The 19818-nt window shown below is 34.6% G+C and overlaps 1 protein-coding gene across 2 annotated transcripts in view; it reads right to left on the bottom strand.

The window, feature by feature from the left end:
• The window catches only part of Cntn5 (contactin 5), a 1025091-nt gene extending 1005915 nt beyond the window's left edge, over positions 1-19176 (bottom strand). Inside the window, exon 1 of one of the 2 annotated variants that reach the window (XM_028763352.1) lies at positions 18886-19176. The gene's annotated coding sequence lies outside the window, so the exon portion shown is untranslated. The remainder of the gene's footprint in view (positions 1-18885) is intronic. The other variant, XM_028763353.1, reaches the window with a different exon arrangement.
• Positions 19177-19818: the final 642 nt, after the last annotated feature.

Genomic DNA, 19818 nt, shown 5'->3' with positions numbered 1-19818 from the left:
CATCAAGTTTACCTCATGCAGTGGTATCTCAGTTGTGTTTGCTCCTAGAGTGGCTTGCAGATGAAAGAGGCAGGTTGTCTATGGATGTCATTTAGCAAAGGAGAGAAGATTAAATTCAACTACATTTCAATGAGTGGTACAAGGTTTCCATTAAAATCTGAAATTTAGAAATTGCTTTTCCTCTTGTATTTCTTTATTTAGGTCAGGTGAATCAATGGATGCAGTTAAGTCAGTTGCTACAATGGTTTTACAAATAAACTTCACTTTAAGAAAACTTTGTGTTATGTGAGATGCAAAGTGGGTTGAGCATGTGCTGCTCATGTGGAATCTCATAAGACAAATCCAGTTAAAAAAGTAACTTGTTTTGGCTGACATGTCAACTATGGAGAATTTTAATAGCTTATAATAGGAATACATACTTATTCCCTGTTGGAAATAGCAAAATAGCCTTCCTTAATTCCTGTCCAAATGTCTTGCTTTACATTTATTTTTATCTTTTTTTGTCAATATTCACATACCTATAAAGCCTTACCACAATAATTTGAAAGAGACTATTCTTATCTGTTTCTACTACCCCTTTCTTTGATTTGATATCCAATAATAGACTGGTTAGTAAATACTTAATTAAGAGGTTGATTGGTTGGTTATATATGATATATATATGCAATATATGCAATATATTTCGTTATCATTTATGGAAATTTTTTGTAAAATGTGTTTGTACTCAAACAATTCTAATTTTTTTGCTGTAAATTTAAGCAACTTCTTTAACATATAAAAGATCAGTTTGAATTTGTTATTAGTCAATAGGCCTTGTATTCCATTGTATGTACTTATACATATAGACAGGCAATAATAAAAAATGAAAGAAGAAGGTTGAAGAATAAAAGAGATTGGGAAGGGGTATTTGGGAGGATTTGAAGAGAAATAAAGAAAGGGAGTAATATTTTAATTAACTATAACTTCAAAAGTAAAAGACAAAACACACTTTCATAAGATTACTTAGAAAATGTAGTAAAACTCATAATAAAATGAAAGAAGAAAATAATTAAATGCATGAATATAGCATGTATATCTTTTTATTATATGTTAATATTAAATTTCACAGCTATCTTGAGAAACTTTGTAGAATTTTTCAAAAGGGTATTTTTATAGACTATTTTAGCCAAACTCATTTGATGAACATATTTTAAGCAATGTAAGTTTGACCCATACCCAGTTTTCAGAAAAGAGAACATCTTTGGTGGAGACATGAGCTTTGTATGCAACTATGTCATCATTTTTTTATTGAACTTTATTTTTGAATTTGTTAGCTAACAGATACAGTATGTTTGAATTTGGTAGCTAACAGATACAGAGTGTTACAGGGGAATGGCTTCTAGTTGGAAGCTGCTTTGCCAAGCTGAAGATGCAGAACTGGTGTTATCGAGAGTTGAAAACCTCAGCTTCACACGGGCATTGTAACTTATTGAGAAGGCAATGAAGCACATGTAGGACATCTCCTAATGAGTCAATTTGTGCCTGTTTAGTATTTAGTAATCCGGCTAATGATGTTTGTGTCAATTTGTGAAATTTTGTCATTGAACAATGACATTTGAATATTCTTTTAAAAATATATTTTGATTATGACTATATGTACACAGATATTTTTGTATGTAGATATATGTGCTTGAATGCATGTGCCTACAAAGTCCAGAAGTAGATGTCAGATATATGGGTACTGGAATTACAGGCATTCTTTTGAAATATTAATGTGTGATCAAGAATTTTATTATAATGTATGGAGTGTTAGAAGTAGAGACAAAATAGGCAAACAATGAATCCTTGCCACAGTCATTGATTTTCTTTAAAGGTGGTGCACATTCCTGTTCTTTTGTTCTAAATAGCTGGTACCATGCCATGGAATGCCAGCCCGATTTATCACCTCCCTTTGGTACCCTTGCTCGGCTTTATGTTGTCTCTTAGCATAAAACCTATTTAGAAAAAATTCCAAAGACATTCCACTGATTCAATGTTTGAGATGACCTTCAAGTTTTTCTGTAAACTGACACCATAGCTTGATTTATTATCTTATTAAGACAGGTGTGTGCACTCACCATGAAGCCTTCTGGACAAACTGCTAATAAAAGGGAAGAAATTCCAAACTGATTTAGATAGTCCAGCAGAGATTTTTTAATCTTGGAGTTATATCTGTCCAGGAATCAGCTCACTTTGCTTTATTTTTAATACATATAAAGTGTTCTGTTATTCCTTATTTCAAAAGTCCTTCGCTGCATAATTTGAAAATATGCTAAATACATTCAATAAATCTAGATAAACTGTGAAAATATATCTTAAGTTTTCCACTTCCAAATAATGTTATATTACTCATTAAAATGTAAATACCTGTAAAAAACATATACACGTTTGCAATTTTTCAGAAGCTTAACGAGAGTATGTGTATACACACGAGAGCTGGCTAAACAGTCTCTATCATCCATGGCTGCCATCAGTATGATATTTAAGTTTAAGGTTTAATCATTAAGGTAAAGTCTCAGAAAATTTTAGACAGCTTTCTGACTCAGTGCCTGGATGAATTAATTAGCATTTTCTGTATTAATTGTTGTAAATGGTGTGACTTTGGAGCTGTGTAAAAACTATAACATTATTTCTCTGTTATGCTCTAATGTTATATCCACTTGTTACTGTAATTGAATTCCTTACTTTAAAAGACTTCCTGAGTAGGAATATGTGTGGTTTTTATTTTCTCTGGCTGATCAAATTATAAAATCAGTATCATAATTTACATTTCTTGATTTTAATAATTGTATGCCAAATATATTTCATTAATATAAGATTAATGATCAGGAGGAAGTGTTATAAAAGTTTATGAAATAGCTACTTTCAATAAATAAATATTAGCTGTTAGTTTGGGTAATGTATATACACTAAAATACATGTATATATTAAAATGTATGTTTACATTTATATTTTGGTTAATGTCTTTATGATCCATATTATCTATCATGCTTGGATGACAATATTTTTTTCTCTGTGTTTGTGCATCTCTCTCTTAACAGAGAAATAAAAACATTAGATAGTTGAATACTGATGTGAATTAAGAAAACTCTCTGCTTCAGATGCATGAATATATTTCTACACTAAGTAACATTCAATGCTTTCAATTCCAGACCATTTCCTGATATTTTGTTTTGAGATAAAAGAAGGACGTTTTCTATCATGTGTGAGATGTTAGTGTAGTACATTTTAGTTCTTCTTGACAGCATTCATGGTCTGAGAATGGACAAGCTATAGTACCTTACTCTTTTATGAGTGAAATTTGCTGTTTTTTAATTTTTAACATTATTTCTACTTTTTGAGTTTATATCCATTTTATGTAAGATCAAGATATTGTAGTGAATAACTAGGAAAAATATTAGAAGCACAGTAAACCTACCTTAGTTTAAGAATTTTGCTTGGGAGATGATAAAAACTATTACATTTTCCCCATCTATTGAGTAATTGAGGAGCAATTAGTAAATACATAGAAAATATTTGTATTAAACACGTAATAAAAATTGCAGCATTGTATCTCCTCCAAGGATAAGGCCACCCACAACTTTAACTTTTAATGTACATTATTTTTCTGAGATATTTATGAGATGATTATACTTTACGTTGGACCTGACTGGCATGAAATCTGTACCTTTTACAGTTGTTTTGATGAATCTTTGTGACAGTAGGTTTTGCTTATATCTAATGCTGTAAGACTTCTGAGTTTCCCTGGTATTTGAATGCAGGTATGAGTACAGTTTGACACATGGCATTAGTTCTATCATTTCGGTTGTTTTACTGTCAGAATTCATTTCCTACTGTAACACCTTTGCCATTTTCTCCAACACCATGTTCCGTGTAAGTGTCACCTTGATAAAACAGTGTGAAGTTGCCCGATTCTCATTCCACATTCCTTCTGTTTTGAAAATAGTTTTTTAATCTGATTGTCATAACCTTGTGAGACTGTGACACTAAGCAGACATAAATGACTGCTACCTAACAAATCATTTCTCAATAATCTACTACCTAAAATAATGCAGCAAAAATGTATAAAATTCATTTTAATCTTCAAAAATCTTTTTCTTGGATACTTTATGATGATAAGCTTTCTTTCACATCATGGCAATTGTATTCATGAATGTTTGTATGTGTGAACATGAAAGACTGTAAGAATGTACAGTGTAAGCAGGTGGAACTCAAAGGTCAATATTTGCATCTTTCTCAACAACAGCCTACCTTACCTTTTGAGAAACAGTGTATCACTGTAAGGGAAGTTTGCCAGTTTGTCAAATCTGACTGGCCAGTGAGCTTCAGGGACCTCCTCTCTCCATTTCTCCAGCACTTTGATTGTAGGTATATATTTGGCTTATGTTAATACTGAGCACTGAATTTAGCTTCTTATGTTCTTGCAGCAAGCAGATTATGACTGAGATCTTTCCCTGCTTTCTGCACATGTCTCAGAAACTTCCTCATAGACATTTGAAGACACAGGAAAGCATTACTTTTACATGGATACTACAGAAAGAATCAGGAGAGCCCCTTCCCAACACAAAGCTCCAGGAAGCAAAAATCAGTTTCTTTATGGCTTTTTAATCCAACCACTACTCTGCAAAATCAGAGTGGGAAGACAACTTCAATGCCGTGACACAGGATGTGTGTGACCATGGCTTATGATTTTGTGTCTGACAGCTTAAAACTTGCTATTTTCCCTTGGTATCAAAGGGAAGTCTCGGTCTTTGATTTCACTTTTGTTGTTAGTGTTTTTATTGAGGCAAAAAGAATGCAATGAATAACAGCCTAAGTTTCTATAGTGATAGAAAAATAAGAGTGTAGAAAGGCTGATTCTTGCTCCACTTCGATGGTGCTCCCTGTTGATAACACTGAACTTCTATTCAGAAGGGACTGGTTGAAAGAATAGTTCCTTAAGGCAGAGAAGACAAATGCAGAAGGCTTTAAGAGCTTACGAGCAGGCTCTCAGGCATGAAGACACACAATGTGCTCTAACATGGTATTCCTCTCAGAATATCAGAATCAGTTTCTTTTTCAGAGATTTCTCATTTCTTGTTCTCTATCTCTCTGTCTCCCTCTCTCTTTCTGTGTCTGCCTCACTATCTCTTTTTTGCTCACTGTCCCTCTGTCTTTCTGCCTTTCTGTCTCTTACTCCCTCTATCCTTCTCTTCTTCCTCTTCCTTTCCTCTTCTCCTCCTCCCCGCTCCTCTCTTTCTCGTTTTGCTCTTTGATGCTTATGCTGTTTTCTATTCAGAACGCTGGGTCACTGAGACTCTTAGTCATATTTTGTCAGAGTAGAGGCAGGGAAACACTTCACTTTTATGAACATTGCAATCATACTTGACTTAAAATTCTTTTAACTCAAACTCCAAAATTAATTTAAAATAAACAAGGCACATCCACTCAGTTTTCTTTTGCATAATTAATGATAATTTTGTTAGATAATAGGTTAATTATGATGTTTAGTTTTATTGAAAACAACAGAACAACAATTTTTAACTATTTAGCTAGGCCCAAGTATAAAATATGTGCTAGCAGAGTTTCGAACACTACATAGTACTTCAATTTCTAAATTAGAAAAATACAAATCACACATATTATTCATGTTATTGAGATATTTAGGTCAAAGACAACTCAGAACTTACAACTCATACAAGAATATGTACTGAGAAAATTAACCTTGCATTCTACTATAATAAAAATAGTAGTTTCTTATTTACTGGTTCATAATTTTGATGCATTTTAAGCATTATATTGTGTAGATCATGTTGTATTAATAGCAATAATTTATTGAACAGAAATTCTCAGTACAAATATTATGCAAATGTTTTTGTAAAACTGAAAAAAAACACAAGGTAAAAAAGTCATTTTTATTCACATTTATTTACTGAGACATTGGCAGTACCAGGTTGTGGAGCACAAATGTTGTAAACAGGTGTAAGAAGATAGAAAAGATGTAAAGACAGGTTTGGCTTTTCTGTTGTTTGAGCTAAAACATAAAATATTCTTAGTTCCAGGCTGCCTAAGGTGGTGCGCTGGGTAGTTTTTATGTCAGCAAGACATGAAACAGCTAGAGTTATCTGAGAGAAGAGAGCCTCAACTGAGCAAATGGCTGCACAAGATTGGGTTATGGGCACTCCTGTGAGCCAGTTGCATAATTAGTGTTTTATGGAGAAGGACCAAGTTCATTGTGTGTGGTACCACCCCTGGGCTTGATGTTCTGTTGTTCTATGAGAAAACAGGCTGAACAAACCAAGATGAGCAAGCCAATAAGCAGCATCCCTTCATGGCTCCTGCCTGCAGGTCCCTATCCTGTTCAAGTTCTTGTCCTGACTTTGCACAGTTACCTATAAGTGTAAGTGAATTAAATTCTTTATTCAACAAGTTGATTTTGGTCATGGTGTTTCATCACAGCAATGTTAACCATAACTAAGGCATGAGTTCCTAAAAGACTCATGTGCTGCTTTTAAGCAACGTCCTGCAGATGGGGATGCAACACAAAGCACAAAATTTCCCTAAAGTTTGACCACCAGACAAAACAAAGAGAAGGCTATTCGACACACTAACAAGATGGAAAGCAGTATAGGACAGAACAGACAAAGACCTCTCCTGTGAAGGAAACTAAGCACCTGCTGTGATGAGAGCCATTGGAAGGCTCAATCAAACAGAAGGGAAGGTTTAACCTTCTTCTACCTACCCAGCCTGAGCATTTCCTTGTGGCTGTACCTCCACTAAATCTTTTGTTCACAATAATGAGAGAGAGAGAAAGAGGGTACTATTTTTGTAAATATCTTTGGTTTATCATAGAGATGCATGCATTTCCTAACAAATTTTATCTCAAACCATTTTCAATTGACTTTTGCTTCTGATCCTCTCCTGGTTTCTATTATCAAGTAAAATGAACAGGAAAAACATCTCATCCTCACAGAGCTAACTTGGAAAATGGACACAAACTCTAGGCTCGAACAGAAAAAGTTCACACTATTAACATAAATTAGAACAAAATGAGACTTATTTTTATGTATTCTCTTGGCACAGGAAGGAAGCTGGATAACAGACTGTGTTGGGCACATTAGGAAAATACACACTCAAATACACTGATGAAGGAAAGCTTGCCGGTTCTGGCTGCTTAGAGGACTAGTTAGCAGGGAAATCAAACTTTTAAATGCAGTGTTTTCTAGTTTGGTAGCTCCACAGTCAGATACAATTACACATGTCTAAAAGTATACATATGGATTTGCACTTCACTCACATTTGATTTCATATTGGCATGAGTTTATCAATAGTTTAAAGAAGGTTTTGTAAACCTTTATATACTTACCACAGAATAATCTGTGTACGCAAACAAATTAAAATTGTTCTGCAGATACCCAACTACAGTAAAATGCTATATTTGGATACATGTATAAAAAGTATGATGAAATAGCAAATGGCAGAAAGGTGAGACTCGGGAATAAGTGCAATTTAAGGCTTTCAGTAGATTTTTTATTCCTGACAGTGATGGCAAGGTTTTACTCATTTTGTTATGTAAAACTTTTAATATATGCATATCTATAATGCATGCAAATAAACTTGAACATCAGCTGATGTCACTTTCTCAATCTACTCACATGAAAGATGTCCAGTGTACAAGGTGATGCTTCTCCTATGGACCTCATGCAAGCTAATGGAACTACCCAACTCACAACTGTGACTGCTCTGTCCACATTTCTATTTCCTCATGATCTCTTTTTTTTTAATTATTTACTTATTATTGTTTGTGTGCTATGTGCTATGTCTGTGAGCTTGAGTGTAAGTCAGACGATACAGATGCATCAGCCTTTACTTTCACCTTTATATGAGCTCAAGACCTGACCTTAGGCCATCAAGATGAGTACAGCGTGTGGTTTGTCAGCTGAGCCACCTAGCAGCCCTTATTTTCAATCTAACAATATTTCTTCTATCAGTTGGCTAGCATTTTTATTCTACTTTGTTCCTATGATTTTGAGTTTTTTAAAAGCATCTCACATATAATGAAGGTGACAAAATACTCTTTCTTTATCTGGTTTATTCTACTTAGCATAACATTGTTTAACTTTGTCTATAACATTAAAACTGCAGACACAACTTTGCTTTTCAAGCTGAGTATGATATATAGAACTCATACAACTCAATAGCATAGTAATATACAGATGGCAACACAGATGGAATCCCCGAAGTGACTTTTTACCCCCCAAATGACATAAGACTGGACATAAGACATTTGAAAACATAACTAACAGCAGATATTATTGGGAAAATGAATCAAAACCAAGAAGCATTGCTACTTCACATACAGTAAGATGTCACACATGTACTTAATAAGCAATATAAGCAATTGGCAAAGGTGAGAAAAAGCAGAGCTCTAGTACACTTTATAGGAAATGTTAGTTCATGTAGCCAGTATTGAAAATACACAAAAGAAGGGCAATTAAGACACTGAAACCAGATTATCACATGACTCATGCAGTCCCTTCTTAGCTAAATATTTCTCAAAACCACTACCATATAAAGCAGTCTGCGTTCTCAGATTTTCCAATGTTGGTTACAGTTAATAACATAAAGGGTCATGAAGCATCAGTTCACAGATATTTAAACAAGTAAATACATATAACACAATATATTTCATTAGCTTTTATGCTATTCCTTGCTAATTCCATAAAATTAACGTAAAAGGAGATGGAGACAGTACTTTTTATTCATTTAGATGTCTTCATCTATGACTGAACTATGTGATAGCTATATTTCAATACCCACAATGCAACAGAACACTCTTCACTTACAGAAAAACAATGTGATCTGACTGAAGCTGTTATAGCATTGAAACTATCTTAAGTGAAACATTAGAAGAAAAATTAATTATGGTTTCTTTTTATTTCAGGAAAACAATTCTATGAAACATTGTCTTTCATTGAACCGTCCAAAAATGATATCTGTATCATTTTTACTCTAAAAAAAAGACATTAAAAAGAAGCATTGATTTCTGGGAATTTTCTTTTCTTCTAAAAAAAATGTGAATTCTCCTGGAGTGTTTGAGATAGAATGGTAACAGTTTCTAATAAAGTCATTCCTTCAGAGGAAAGGGAAATTTGTCTCAGATGGTCATCTTAATCATTATTAGCTGCAAAAAATACAACAAGATTTATATTAACTTAGAAAATATATCTGTTGTATCTTGTTATGTGGAAGGAGTTGGTTACTTTAAAGCTCTGAAGGGGAAATAATTGAATGAGAAAATAGAACAGAGGCCATGTCCCCCTTTCACCTAAATACTGTCTTACCAATGGTATACTTAATCTGAATGTGTGATTTTTAATGTTCAAACCAGAAAAAAATGACATACTTAATTCTTTATCTCAAAAGACGAATCCACTTAAAAATGCAACTTTGTTTAGCATGAAATACCAATTATAGGAAAAAGTTTTAATAGCTCACAATAGGATTTCCTACTTAATCCTTGCTGAACATAAGTAAAATTGCCTCCTTTAATTCTCCTCCCAAGTGTCTTTTTCTTTACTTTCATTTTTGTTTCCTTTTTTTCCCAACATCTTCATATCATATAAAGCTTTATTACAGTTCTTTGAAAGAGACTATTCTTATTTTTTTTACTGCTCCTTTCTCTTTGATATTCTATAATAGATTACTTAGTAAATATTTGATGAAGAGGTTGATTGGTTGTTTAGATAAGCTATGCCAATAAAGTGACATGGTATTTACCAAATAAATAATAAAGCATATTTACTTTATAAATCTTATTGCCAAAGTCATCAAGATAAAGCCATCAACAAACAAAATCAGGATAGCAATATATTTTATTATCATTTGTAGTAAAAACATTTTTGGTAAAATATGTTTATATTCAAACAATTCTATTTTTGTGCCAAAACTTAATAACTGTTTCACCATGCAAAAGATGAATTTAAATTTTTTATTAGTTAATCTGTCTCATATTCCACTTCATATATTTATACACATAGACATGCAATAACAACCAAGAAAAGGCCATAAATTTGAAGGAGAGTGAGAAGGAATATATGGGTGGGTTTGGAGGAAAGAGAGGAAAGGAGGCAACATTTTAATAAGAGTATAACCTCAAAAATAAAAATAATTTAAGAACTCTTTCATAAGATTACTTTTAAAGTAGTAAAACCCATAATAAAACAAAAGAAGGAAATAATTAAATGCATGAGTACAGTCTGCATCATTGTGTTATCACACAAGAGTCAAACAATTTGCTTTTCTCTCAGTTTAGAATTTCTGATGTAAATAATACTTTAAAAGAACATAAAGACCTATTTTTTTATAGTGAAAACAATCAAACCACCAAAAGAAAAAAATTTCCAAAGAGATATGATCTCATTCAACATGTGCAAATGTAATTACATCATGAAAAGCAAAGACATGAAGTTATTACCAACCCTTGTGGGTGGCATGCAAGAGCCTAGTAAAATGGTTTAACTTCACAAAAATAAAATGTTAATATCCATGCACATTTCGCTAGAATTAGATCAGTTTTACCTTTTAAAACTCTAAGCCAAACCTTGAACTTGCATGTATTTTTGCCTCAAGATATAAAAGATTCATTTCTGAATCTCCACAGGGCTCTCCTTGTTATTTGTGAATTTGAGGGCAAAGTGTGTCATTTCTGAAGAGTTTTCATCACCCTCATTTCCTTCTTACTCTGGGTACAAGGCTACTATCATTCTCCTCCAATTTCTGGGAGGATGTTTTCTGTGTCACTAAGAGAAAGACACTGAAAATCAGTTGTGCCAAATTCAAACCTGAGCTTAACAAGCCAAATGCTCTTTCTGCGCACACCAACTATGGATTTGGTTTGTGAAGGACAGAGGGAGTTCACCCTGCTATTGCAGTACTCAATTCTCTCCTTCAATTCTCCCCCTCCTCAAGACTTCCAAATCCAGAAAGACATGAATGACACTGGATCAAAACATGAACTTTTCACACTCACAGCCTTTAATTTTCTAAGGGATTCATAAGGAGAGGGAAAGATGTGTGTCGTCCACTTTAAGCAAGGGACAAGAAGGACTAATATTATATAAAATGCCAACTCTTGTTGAGAAAGAAAATATCCGATTTAGAACAAAGCCCTGTTTCTCTGTCCATTAAATGCTCCTTATTCAATTGAAAGGAGCCCAGTGTAGTAAGGTTTCCCACTGTTTTATGATTATGAACCCTTTAGATTTTTCTACAATCGATGGTTAATATTTGTCTATAAACTGAGATGTTCAAGTATTAATGCTTCCATTTATCTGGGGAGACAATTCAAACCATCATGATATTGAACATTTCTCTCCCTCCTCCCATCCTCTACCTCAACTGTATGCTTTCTCCTTTCTCCATTCTCTCCCACTTTCTCTTTATGTGTATTTCTGAAATATTGTGTCAAGAAATTCAGGCTGATATAGAACTTTTCATGTAACCAAGAGTCAACCTGAATTCCTCCTTCTCCTGTCTTCATACCTGTAGTTGTGGAGTTCAGTCATGCACTACCATACCAGGTGCCCCTCTACCAACTAAAGAGGATTACACTCTTGTCAGTGTATGGTCTTGATTTTGTTATTAAGCTGTTTTATTTCTTAAACATTTCCCCTCTGTGTTTAAGAAATTTCTGTTTAGTTAAATTATCTGAGTGAATAATCACATACATAGATCAGTAATTGATTGACACACCAGCTTTAAAATTTTTGGCAGTCCCTTCTGCAGTGATAATACTAACACAACTCAAGAAAAGTAGTGCTTTTTCATAGTTTTAAGCTACAATAAAAATTGAAATGAAACTTCATTGTAGATATACCATAGTAATATGCTATGCATATAGTATTAATAATCCTAAAATTCTCATTTTATGATTTATATTTATTATTTAATGTTTTGTGAACATGAAATGAACTATTATCATGTGACAATTAAGACAATAAGGGATGTTTCAGTAAATGATACTGTATTGCTTATGTACTATAGTCTAAACAAAATCCTACATTTCAAATTCCAAACTCTCTATGCCATTCTGTTCATTTACCTTGGTTAAGGGGATCATAAAACAACATAGTAATAAACTAACTTAGGCTGTGAAGGAAACACAGCTAACACAGAGCTTGCACCCACATGAAATAAGCCAACCTGGGGGATTCCATGAAGAAAAATTTTAACAGTATCCAAAGAATAATCTGGAAATTTTTCTTGTCTGTAGCCAATTAAAATGAACTCACCCCAACCCCTCCATGCTTCATCCACATATTGCCCTTTCCTTTTTTGTTAGAACTGCACCTGGACACAGAAGCTCATGAGAGTAATTAGCACAGAAGCTTCTTAAGAATAAGAGAGCTTTTCTTGACTCTGGCTCAATAGTTTCTACAGTTACAATGCCCCTGAAAACATGAGGAGCATATTAATACAGCCATACATTTTAACATAATCTATATTGCAAATTTTCATAATATCAAACTTCAGTGACTGAATTTAAATCTCAAGTAGGAAGTCTTACTAAGATGACTGAAAGAATTAAAACACATTTTAGGAAAATAAATCATCAAATAAATTAATAAGTCAAATAATATCAAGGATTCCTCATTAATTGTATCTGAAGAATGTTTTATAGTTTCTACAAGAACTGCTAGTAAATTTTAAGTACGTATTTAGATTCTAAAAAGTCTGGAATAAGGAAGATAAATCATTTCAACAACACCTCCTCACATTGTCTATAATACATTTAGATTTTGAACTTCTAGATAGTTCATATTTAAAGGACAAAAATACCTAAGATTTAAATTAATTCTTATTCACAGCCACAGATATATTCATATCACAATTTGAGTATTAAAGCTTCAAGACAAGTCATCATTAAAATAACGTTATGTGAGAAATTCTAGCAATTATTAAAGTTACCAAATTCACTGTACTGAAGATTTTTAGCATCTGTATTCATCCTAAAATAATTTCTATTATTCAGTTAAACATAGAACTTTGTTTCAAATAATAGCTAAATACATTACAGATTCATCTTTTTCGTTTCATTTTCTAGCACTGTAATAGTAAACCTACAATTTATATGCAACTTGAAATTTGAATTTTAAAACTCAGGAGGAAGAATTATTTAAGAGATATGCTTTCTGTTTTGTTATCAAATGATACAATAACACTATTATTCCAAAGAATTCCCAGTTTAAGTTTTAACTAAATATTGATACTACAGTATGATATTTTCTCACTGTCATTTCTCCCTATTTTCTGTCATTGAGTTACATTTTGGGTATTTATTACTCTAAAATCTTCCCAAGTTTCATAGATAAAATTTCTAGATTTTCTTGAATGTGAGGTTACTTTGGAGTGCCCCATGAGTTCATTGACAACGGCTTTCACATAGAATGTAAGGTCTCCTGTCCTTGTGTCAACAGTCTCCCTCTAAGTTAATGAATTTACATGCTAGTCCTTCAAATCTTAAAAGCCAGTATTTCTCAGATAATCAATGTAAACATGGGAATTATATCTACTACATGTTAATCTAATTTGATGATACAACATGCCTTGGAATATAAAAGAAGAATGTAACTGGGTTCTAGTTACATCTTTTATTCCAGGAAAGTTAACACTTCATGTTTTCTGTCGCCATTAATTAATCTTCTTGATGGGCACGTGAACAGGAGCTATGAGTGGATCCTTCCAAGACTTAAAAACATTAATTTATCATGTTTTACTGTGTTCTCACAGGTTGCTTTTGATCAGTAACTCAAAATATTTGTCAGTGTTTGAGGAAATAGTCACTTTAGCAAAACATAATATAATATAATATAATATAATATAATATAATATAATATAATATAATATAATATAATATAATAAATATAATATAAATCATCGTCCAAAGTTTGTCATTAGAAGGGTACCACTGATGTAAGAGAAGACTCATTTTAAAGAAACTGACTTAGGTTGAGAAGATGAAGTTTCCAGATTCCTTATAAGGCTGTAACTTGAAGTACTTGTTAAAATAATAAAAATTAAATTAAATTAAATAATGTAAAATGATGACTATCCAATTATTTCTTATTTTCCAAGATAGTGGGAGATGTAATTAAGCTAATTTGGTAAGGATTCTGAAGAGCTATTTCAAAACAAGAAAATAATTCAAAAGGCAAACCTGTCTGACTTAAACAGAATGTTTTATAAGTTTTTAGAGATAACACTTAAATCAGATCAGTTGCCCAGTGAACCATGTAACATTTAATGAAGATGAATTGTTACCTAAACAAAAATTATTTTTCCAGTAATATAAGAACTGTTTTTAAAATTCCTATTGTCACTTACTGTGTCTTCTCATTAATATTCATTTTAACCAGCAGGGAGTTTGTGCATAATTCTGTGATGTTAAAGTCTGAGGTACAATAGTATCTCAGGAAATACTACACTGTTGAAAGGGACATTCTTGTGTGAAATCACATGGGAAATTCTAGGTCACTTCAGAGATTGCTTACTCTCCCACTGTTCGGTTTACATTTGGCTTATTTAGAGAAGAGCATTTTTTTAATTAAATCATACTTTCAAACACAAGCTCAATATCTGTAAAAGTACAGATGGAATTTGATATAGTGGAGAGTGTATTTCTCATAAAGTAGCCCATTTTTTCCTTAGTTCCTGTCAACATTGTGACATGAGCAGAACAGCTAGTGATTATAGGCGTTATGGGAGATGAGGTATTTCTAGACCTTGTCAAAAAATGACTCTGCTGTTCCAACTCCTACTGAGGATTCTACTAATATGATACCAAGTAAATGTTTCGATCCACCTTGACTGCTTTCATCATCATCTTCCAGGCCCAAATCCAGCTGCCTGTAACTCCGATAAACTTCACAGGACTCATCATGACGGAAACAGAAGCAGGCTTATGCTTCCTAACAGACACAGGGATCATTAATCTGTGTTAGTATGAAAATACATGAACTCCAAGGCTCTCCACTCTCCTTATTTCTTCACTATAGCAATTGACATCCCAGCTAGAGCAGTAAGACGACAAAAGAGGATCAAAGGATACAAGCTGGAAAGGAGGCAGGCTGACGAGCTTTTAACAAGACCTGAACTTTTAGGTCTGTGCATACTGAGGTGTGGACTATTTGAAACCACAACTGGCATTCATGGAATAAGAGACTCTGTTAATTTGTTAACAGAAGTTTATTGACAAATTTTTAGAAATGGTAACCGAGCAATTTTGAAGAAATTACTGATTTTAAAATCACTGGAAAAGTAGCTTCGTAACTATGCACTCAATGTCACCTAATGAACCTTTATTTGAAAACTGTTTAAAATATGTCAGGGATCAAAGTAATCTCAGATTGGATAACATCCTAAAGGAGTCCAATGCTGCAGTTTATAAAGACTGTAACAGGTGACACATTCACACCACTCTATACTAGATTAAGAAAATATGTTGCCATAGATAGAAATATGTTTATTTTTCAGTGTTTGAAGAGCATTATTGTCTGCAGTGGAGGAGGAGGGGGACTGTTTTTTGACCACATGTTCTGAAGAATGCAGAAGGAGCTTCACTGGCAGACAGAGGCAACATAATGTTTCAGAATATATCCTCCAACACTTGGCATGTTAAGTCCTGAGATCAATTGTGATAAAAAAAAAATCGCCTAAATTTGACTTAGGCAAAGGAATTTTGCATGTAACACAATGTAAGTTTTATAAATAGTTTTTGAAAAACAAGTCCAATGCATTTATCTCAGTGAAAATAATTTTGATTAGAAAATTTAATTATAAACCATGGCTTTTTAAAGACTTAATCTATATAAACTAAAGTCATTTAAAATTATCCTAATAGCCACTTCATTGAAACATAATAATTTGTTTTATTGACTTTTAATAGAAGTCATTTATTAAAAAATAAATCTGATAGCAATTGAAAAAATAATATATTCTATTTATCATAACCTACTAATCACATCCATAGGAATATTCAATACTCTTAAAGAGCAGGGAGATTAGAAAAGTTCATAATGAACTTTAATCCAAATTCAACTGCTAAGGAGTTTTATGAACTTCATTACTTTTTAAAGTGAACCAGCTTCTAGTGTGGACTTATTGATCACAAGGCTTCAGGAAATAGAACTGCAGGGATGTCACAGCTCTGAGCTTCCGACCAGCTTCTCTCCTGCTCTAAAGGACTGAGAAGTTCATGAAACATCTTAACACTAACCTAGAAAAACAGCATCTCAGAAACACACAACTGGGTTAGTACAGGTTTGTATTTTGGGGAATAAGAAAGAAAGGCATATACACATAAGCTTTGGATGCCAGAGTTTGAGAATCTAAACACATAGAGGCATGCATATATTTGAGGAGAAATCACTCATTTCTATATGGTCTAGAAAGAGCATTCAAATACAGTTCACGTGTAATTACAATACTAGGTAATCAAGTATGTGTGATGGTTTGGATAAAGAAAATTCTAATTGTGCAGCTATCTTAGCTTCATAGGCTGTGGAATGGAGAGCTGTACTTCTATTGGTTATAAACTCTGTTGAGCATGCCTAAATTCTGTTTACCAAAGTCCCCCTCACAGTATCATAGTTAGACAATTTATTGTGATATTATTTTAGTCTTTACAGAAATGTATCTTTTGTTTCATCTACAAGTAAAGAAAACTCCACAATGCCTTTGCCAGCACACCACCCACTTGCTGCCTTCTGGTGAGCTCTCTGCCCTTCACTGACACCCTCTGGTCCCAATTGCTAAGTCAGCTTGACCAGCAAGCCACACTCCTACATTCTACTTTGAAGGTAGTAAAGGTTTCCCAAACGGTCAAACAAAAGGACACGTAAAGGAGCATATATAACAAACAAGTTACATTTTCCACTAAATTAGACTGATTTAAGTGTAAGTTTCAAAATATTTTGTTGCACAGCTGATTTATAATGTTTAAAATAATATATGTTCTATTTATAAATTTAAAGTTTTTCTTTCTGATTTGTTAGCCAGTCACTACTAGGTTTCAGGCCCCCTAATGGCTAAACTGATTTTACAAACCTTGAGAACTGTTCAGGTATATCAGCCATCCATTTAAAAATCCCACAAGTCTTTCCAGATACCTTCCAAAAGCATTCTAATGTAAATTAAACTCCCAGCATCAGACCAAAGTATAGCATTTAGTTCATCATAGTAATCATTTTCATTTTTTAACTTTTAAGTATCCTAATTGTCTATTTGCTTCCATATAAAACCAGAGAGGGGTCTAATACAATTTTTACTCTGGTAGTTTTCAGAAGTTTTAGGTAAAATTAAGGTGCTCACCAATCCTTACCTCCAAACATCAGTCTCTGCACTAAGCAGTCAGTGGTTTACACAACCTCTTTTATGTCTAATGTTCCAACTAAGATAACTAGTCCAAAAATTCTTTTCCTATATTACATTTATTGTTTTAACTTTTGAGCCTGAACTGTATTCTTTCTACTATTGATTAGATTCAGTTGACTTTTAACATAATATATCCATGATGTTAGCCACTTTGTAAAATCTATTTGTATATAGTCATTGACTGTTTATTGTCTCATCTGTATAAGCATGCCTGCCAAGCTTAAGACTCGGGCTTGTGCCATGAAATACTAAAATACTTCCAGCATGAAATGAGAAATTATGGGAAGCCCCACAGGTGAGCTGCTCACCACTGGCCATGGCAGTTTGTCAGCATTTCTTCCTGTCTTAGTCTCAGTTTAGTCTTGGTGTTAATCAGGATGCAGAACTTATAGCCTGCTGTGACATTTAGAGGTAATTCAGAAGGTGTGCTGCAGCCCAGTAACAACCAATTACATTTATAACAGTTTGTAAACTTAATTCATTGTTTCTCTTTTTATGATACTGCTATTTTAAGGTTTGCTACTGTTTTCATTTCTTCTTTTTCATGGCTAAGACTCAGAGTCGGAGAAGAGAACTGAATTATCTAAGTGACTTCTTTTTATAAAAGCATATGGACTGTGTATGGGTAAAGCCTCACACACAGAACACTATCAAAGTTCTCTTGCAAACCTGTCCTAAAATTACTACGCTTTTGTCTTACCTATGCTAATTTTACATAAAATTATTCTGAAGTATTAGTAATTCTTTTTCTTTTTGGAATAAAATAAATTTAAGCAACCTGAAAATTTTCAGGTTGTCATAGCAATCCTCAGCTTACTGCACATCATAGTCATAGAAATTCAGAAAACACTCTCCTATAAAAATAAGAAATTGGGAGCATGCATTCAGCAAACATCTATGCACAACACGTGGGGGAGATCACTCAGCATAATTCAAGGTGCCGCCTTTCTCAGTTCCCCAAACTTTGCAGAACTCCACTCGCATCTCTACTGAATTTTAACAAGTTGTGCACAACTACACATTCAGGTAGTCTGTCTGCATTCTCAGTTACTCAGACTATGAGACTCTCAGCCAGGACCTGAGAACTCCATTTCATTTTTTGTCTTCCAAAACATTTTATTGCTTTGGTAAAAAAAGCATTCTTATCCCTCCTGACATTTGTCATCCAAAACCGTACTTGTTTCTAATTTTTTCTTTTTCTTTCTGGTGGCTATATGAAACATACTAATAGGTTTTATACTTGCTTCAAGTTTTCAACATCAAATCCCAGCAGAGAAAAAAAAATACTGTTTCCCCCGTCTTTAAACAAGCATCATTGAACAGTTTTTACCTCTGGCAACACGACAAGGAAGGATGGCTTTGCAGAAGAGATTGTGTCAAAAATCCTAAGTGGCTGGGAACCGAAGTGCAGCTTCACAGGGAGCAGTCACCAGCTAAGGAATGCCAGCCACTTACCAATGAGATGCCAGCTGCCTCTGTCCATTTCGGTGACTCTCAATCCTTGTCTCCCATCCTCCTGCCCTGGACACACCTCACGTGGAGCAGTTCCTTGGATGCTCCGCAGCCTGTGACAGAAGAGAAATCGCAGAGTTCTGAGTCCTTCACTGGGAATTCTCCTCTGGCTTGCCCTGCCTCTCCCAGCAGAGGGGACCCAGGTGAGGCATCCTCCTGGTTGCCAGCTTTAATGGCACTTGGCTGCCGGCAGTTGCACGGGGCGGAGGAGTTGGGAGATGCAGGCAGGTGCAAGTGGGCGCCTCCTCCCGCTGCTGCTCGGGGCTCGCACGGATGCTCCAATGTGTCCACGCGCCCCGCGCCTCGCGCCCTGACTGGCTGGGTCCCTCCCGGAGCGGCCCGCGCCCCTCCCGCTCCGCGCTGTCACCGTCGCCAGGCGCCTCACTGCCTTGCGCTGCAAAGGCTCATTTACCATGTCCCTGCCTGTAAAAGACTGTGCTTCAAGCAGAGCTTTGGATTTCTTTCTTTTCTTAGAAGGTACTCCACTGGCATCGCTCGCCAACCGATTCCCTCTCCAATCTTTCTCTCTCCAAAGTCATGAAGGCCATTCCCCTACCTGGCCACCTCTCCAGTGAGAGCGAATGTGCTGGCTGAAGGATCTACCAGAAGCTGGCAGACTCTGGGTCTTTTCCTCCCTTGGCCTGACGCTGTACCTGCTGATTATCAGGCTATGTTGATAGCTCAGACAGCCAGAGGCTCAGACCCAGGCACACACTTGTGTGGGCTCCAGAGGGGAACTGGAACTTGGGAGAGTATGGTTAGGTTCTAACTGGAAGGAGAGTCTCTTTCGTGTACACATCCAACTCAGGGTGCTGGGATTGGGGCTGTTATCTTGCCCTTGAGGGTGGTGAGTGGTCCATGGAGGTGGTTTAGAGT

Source organism: Grammomys surdaster, unplaced genomic scaffold, assembly GCF_004785775.1.
Source record: "Grammomys surdaster isolate TR1022 unplaced genomic scaffold, NIH_TR_1.0 138, whole genome shotgun sequence".
NCBI classification, from domain to species: Eukaryota; Metazoa; Chordata; class Mammalia; order Rodentia; family Muridae; genus Grammomys; species Grammomys surdaster.
This window is presented reverse-complemented; position numbering and strand designations above follow the sequence as displayed.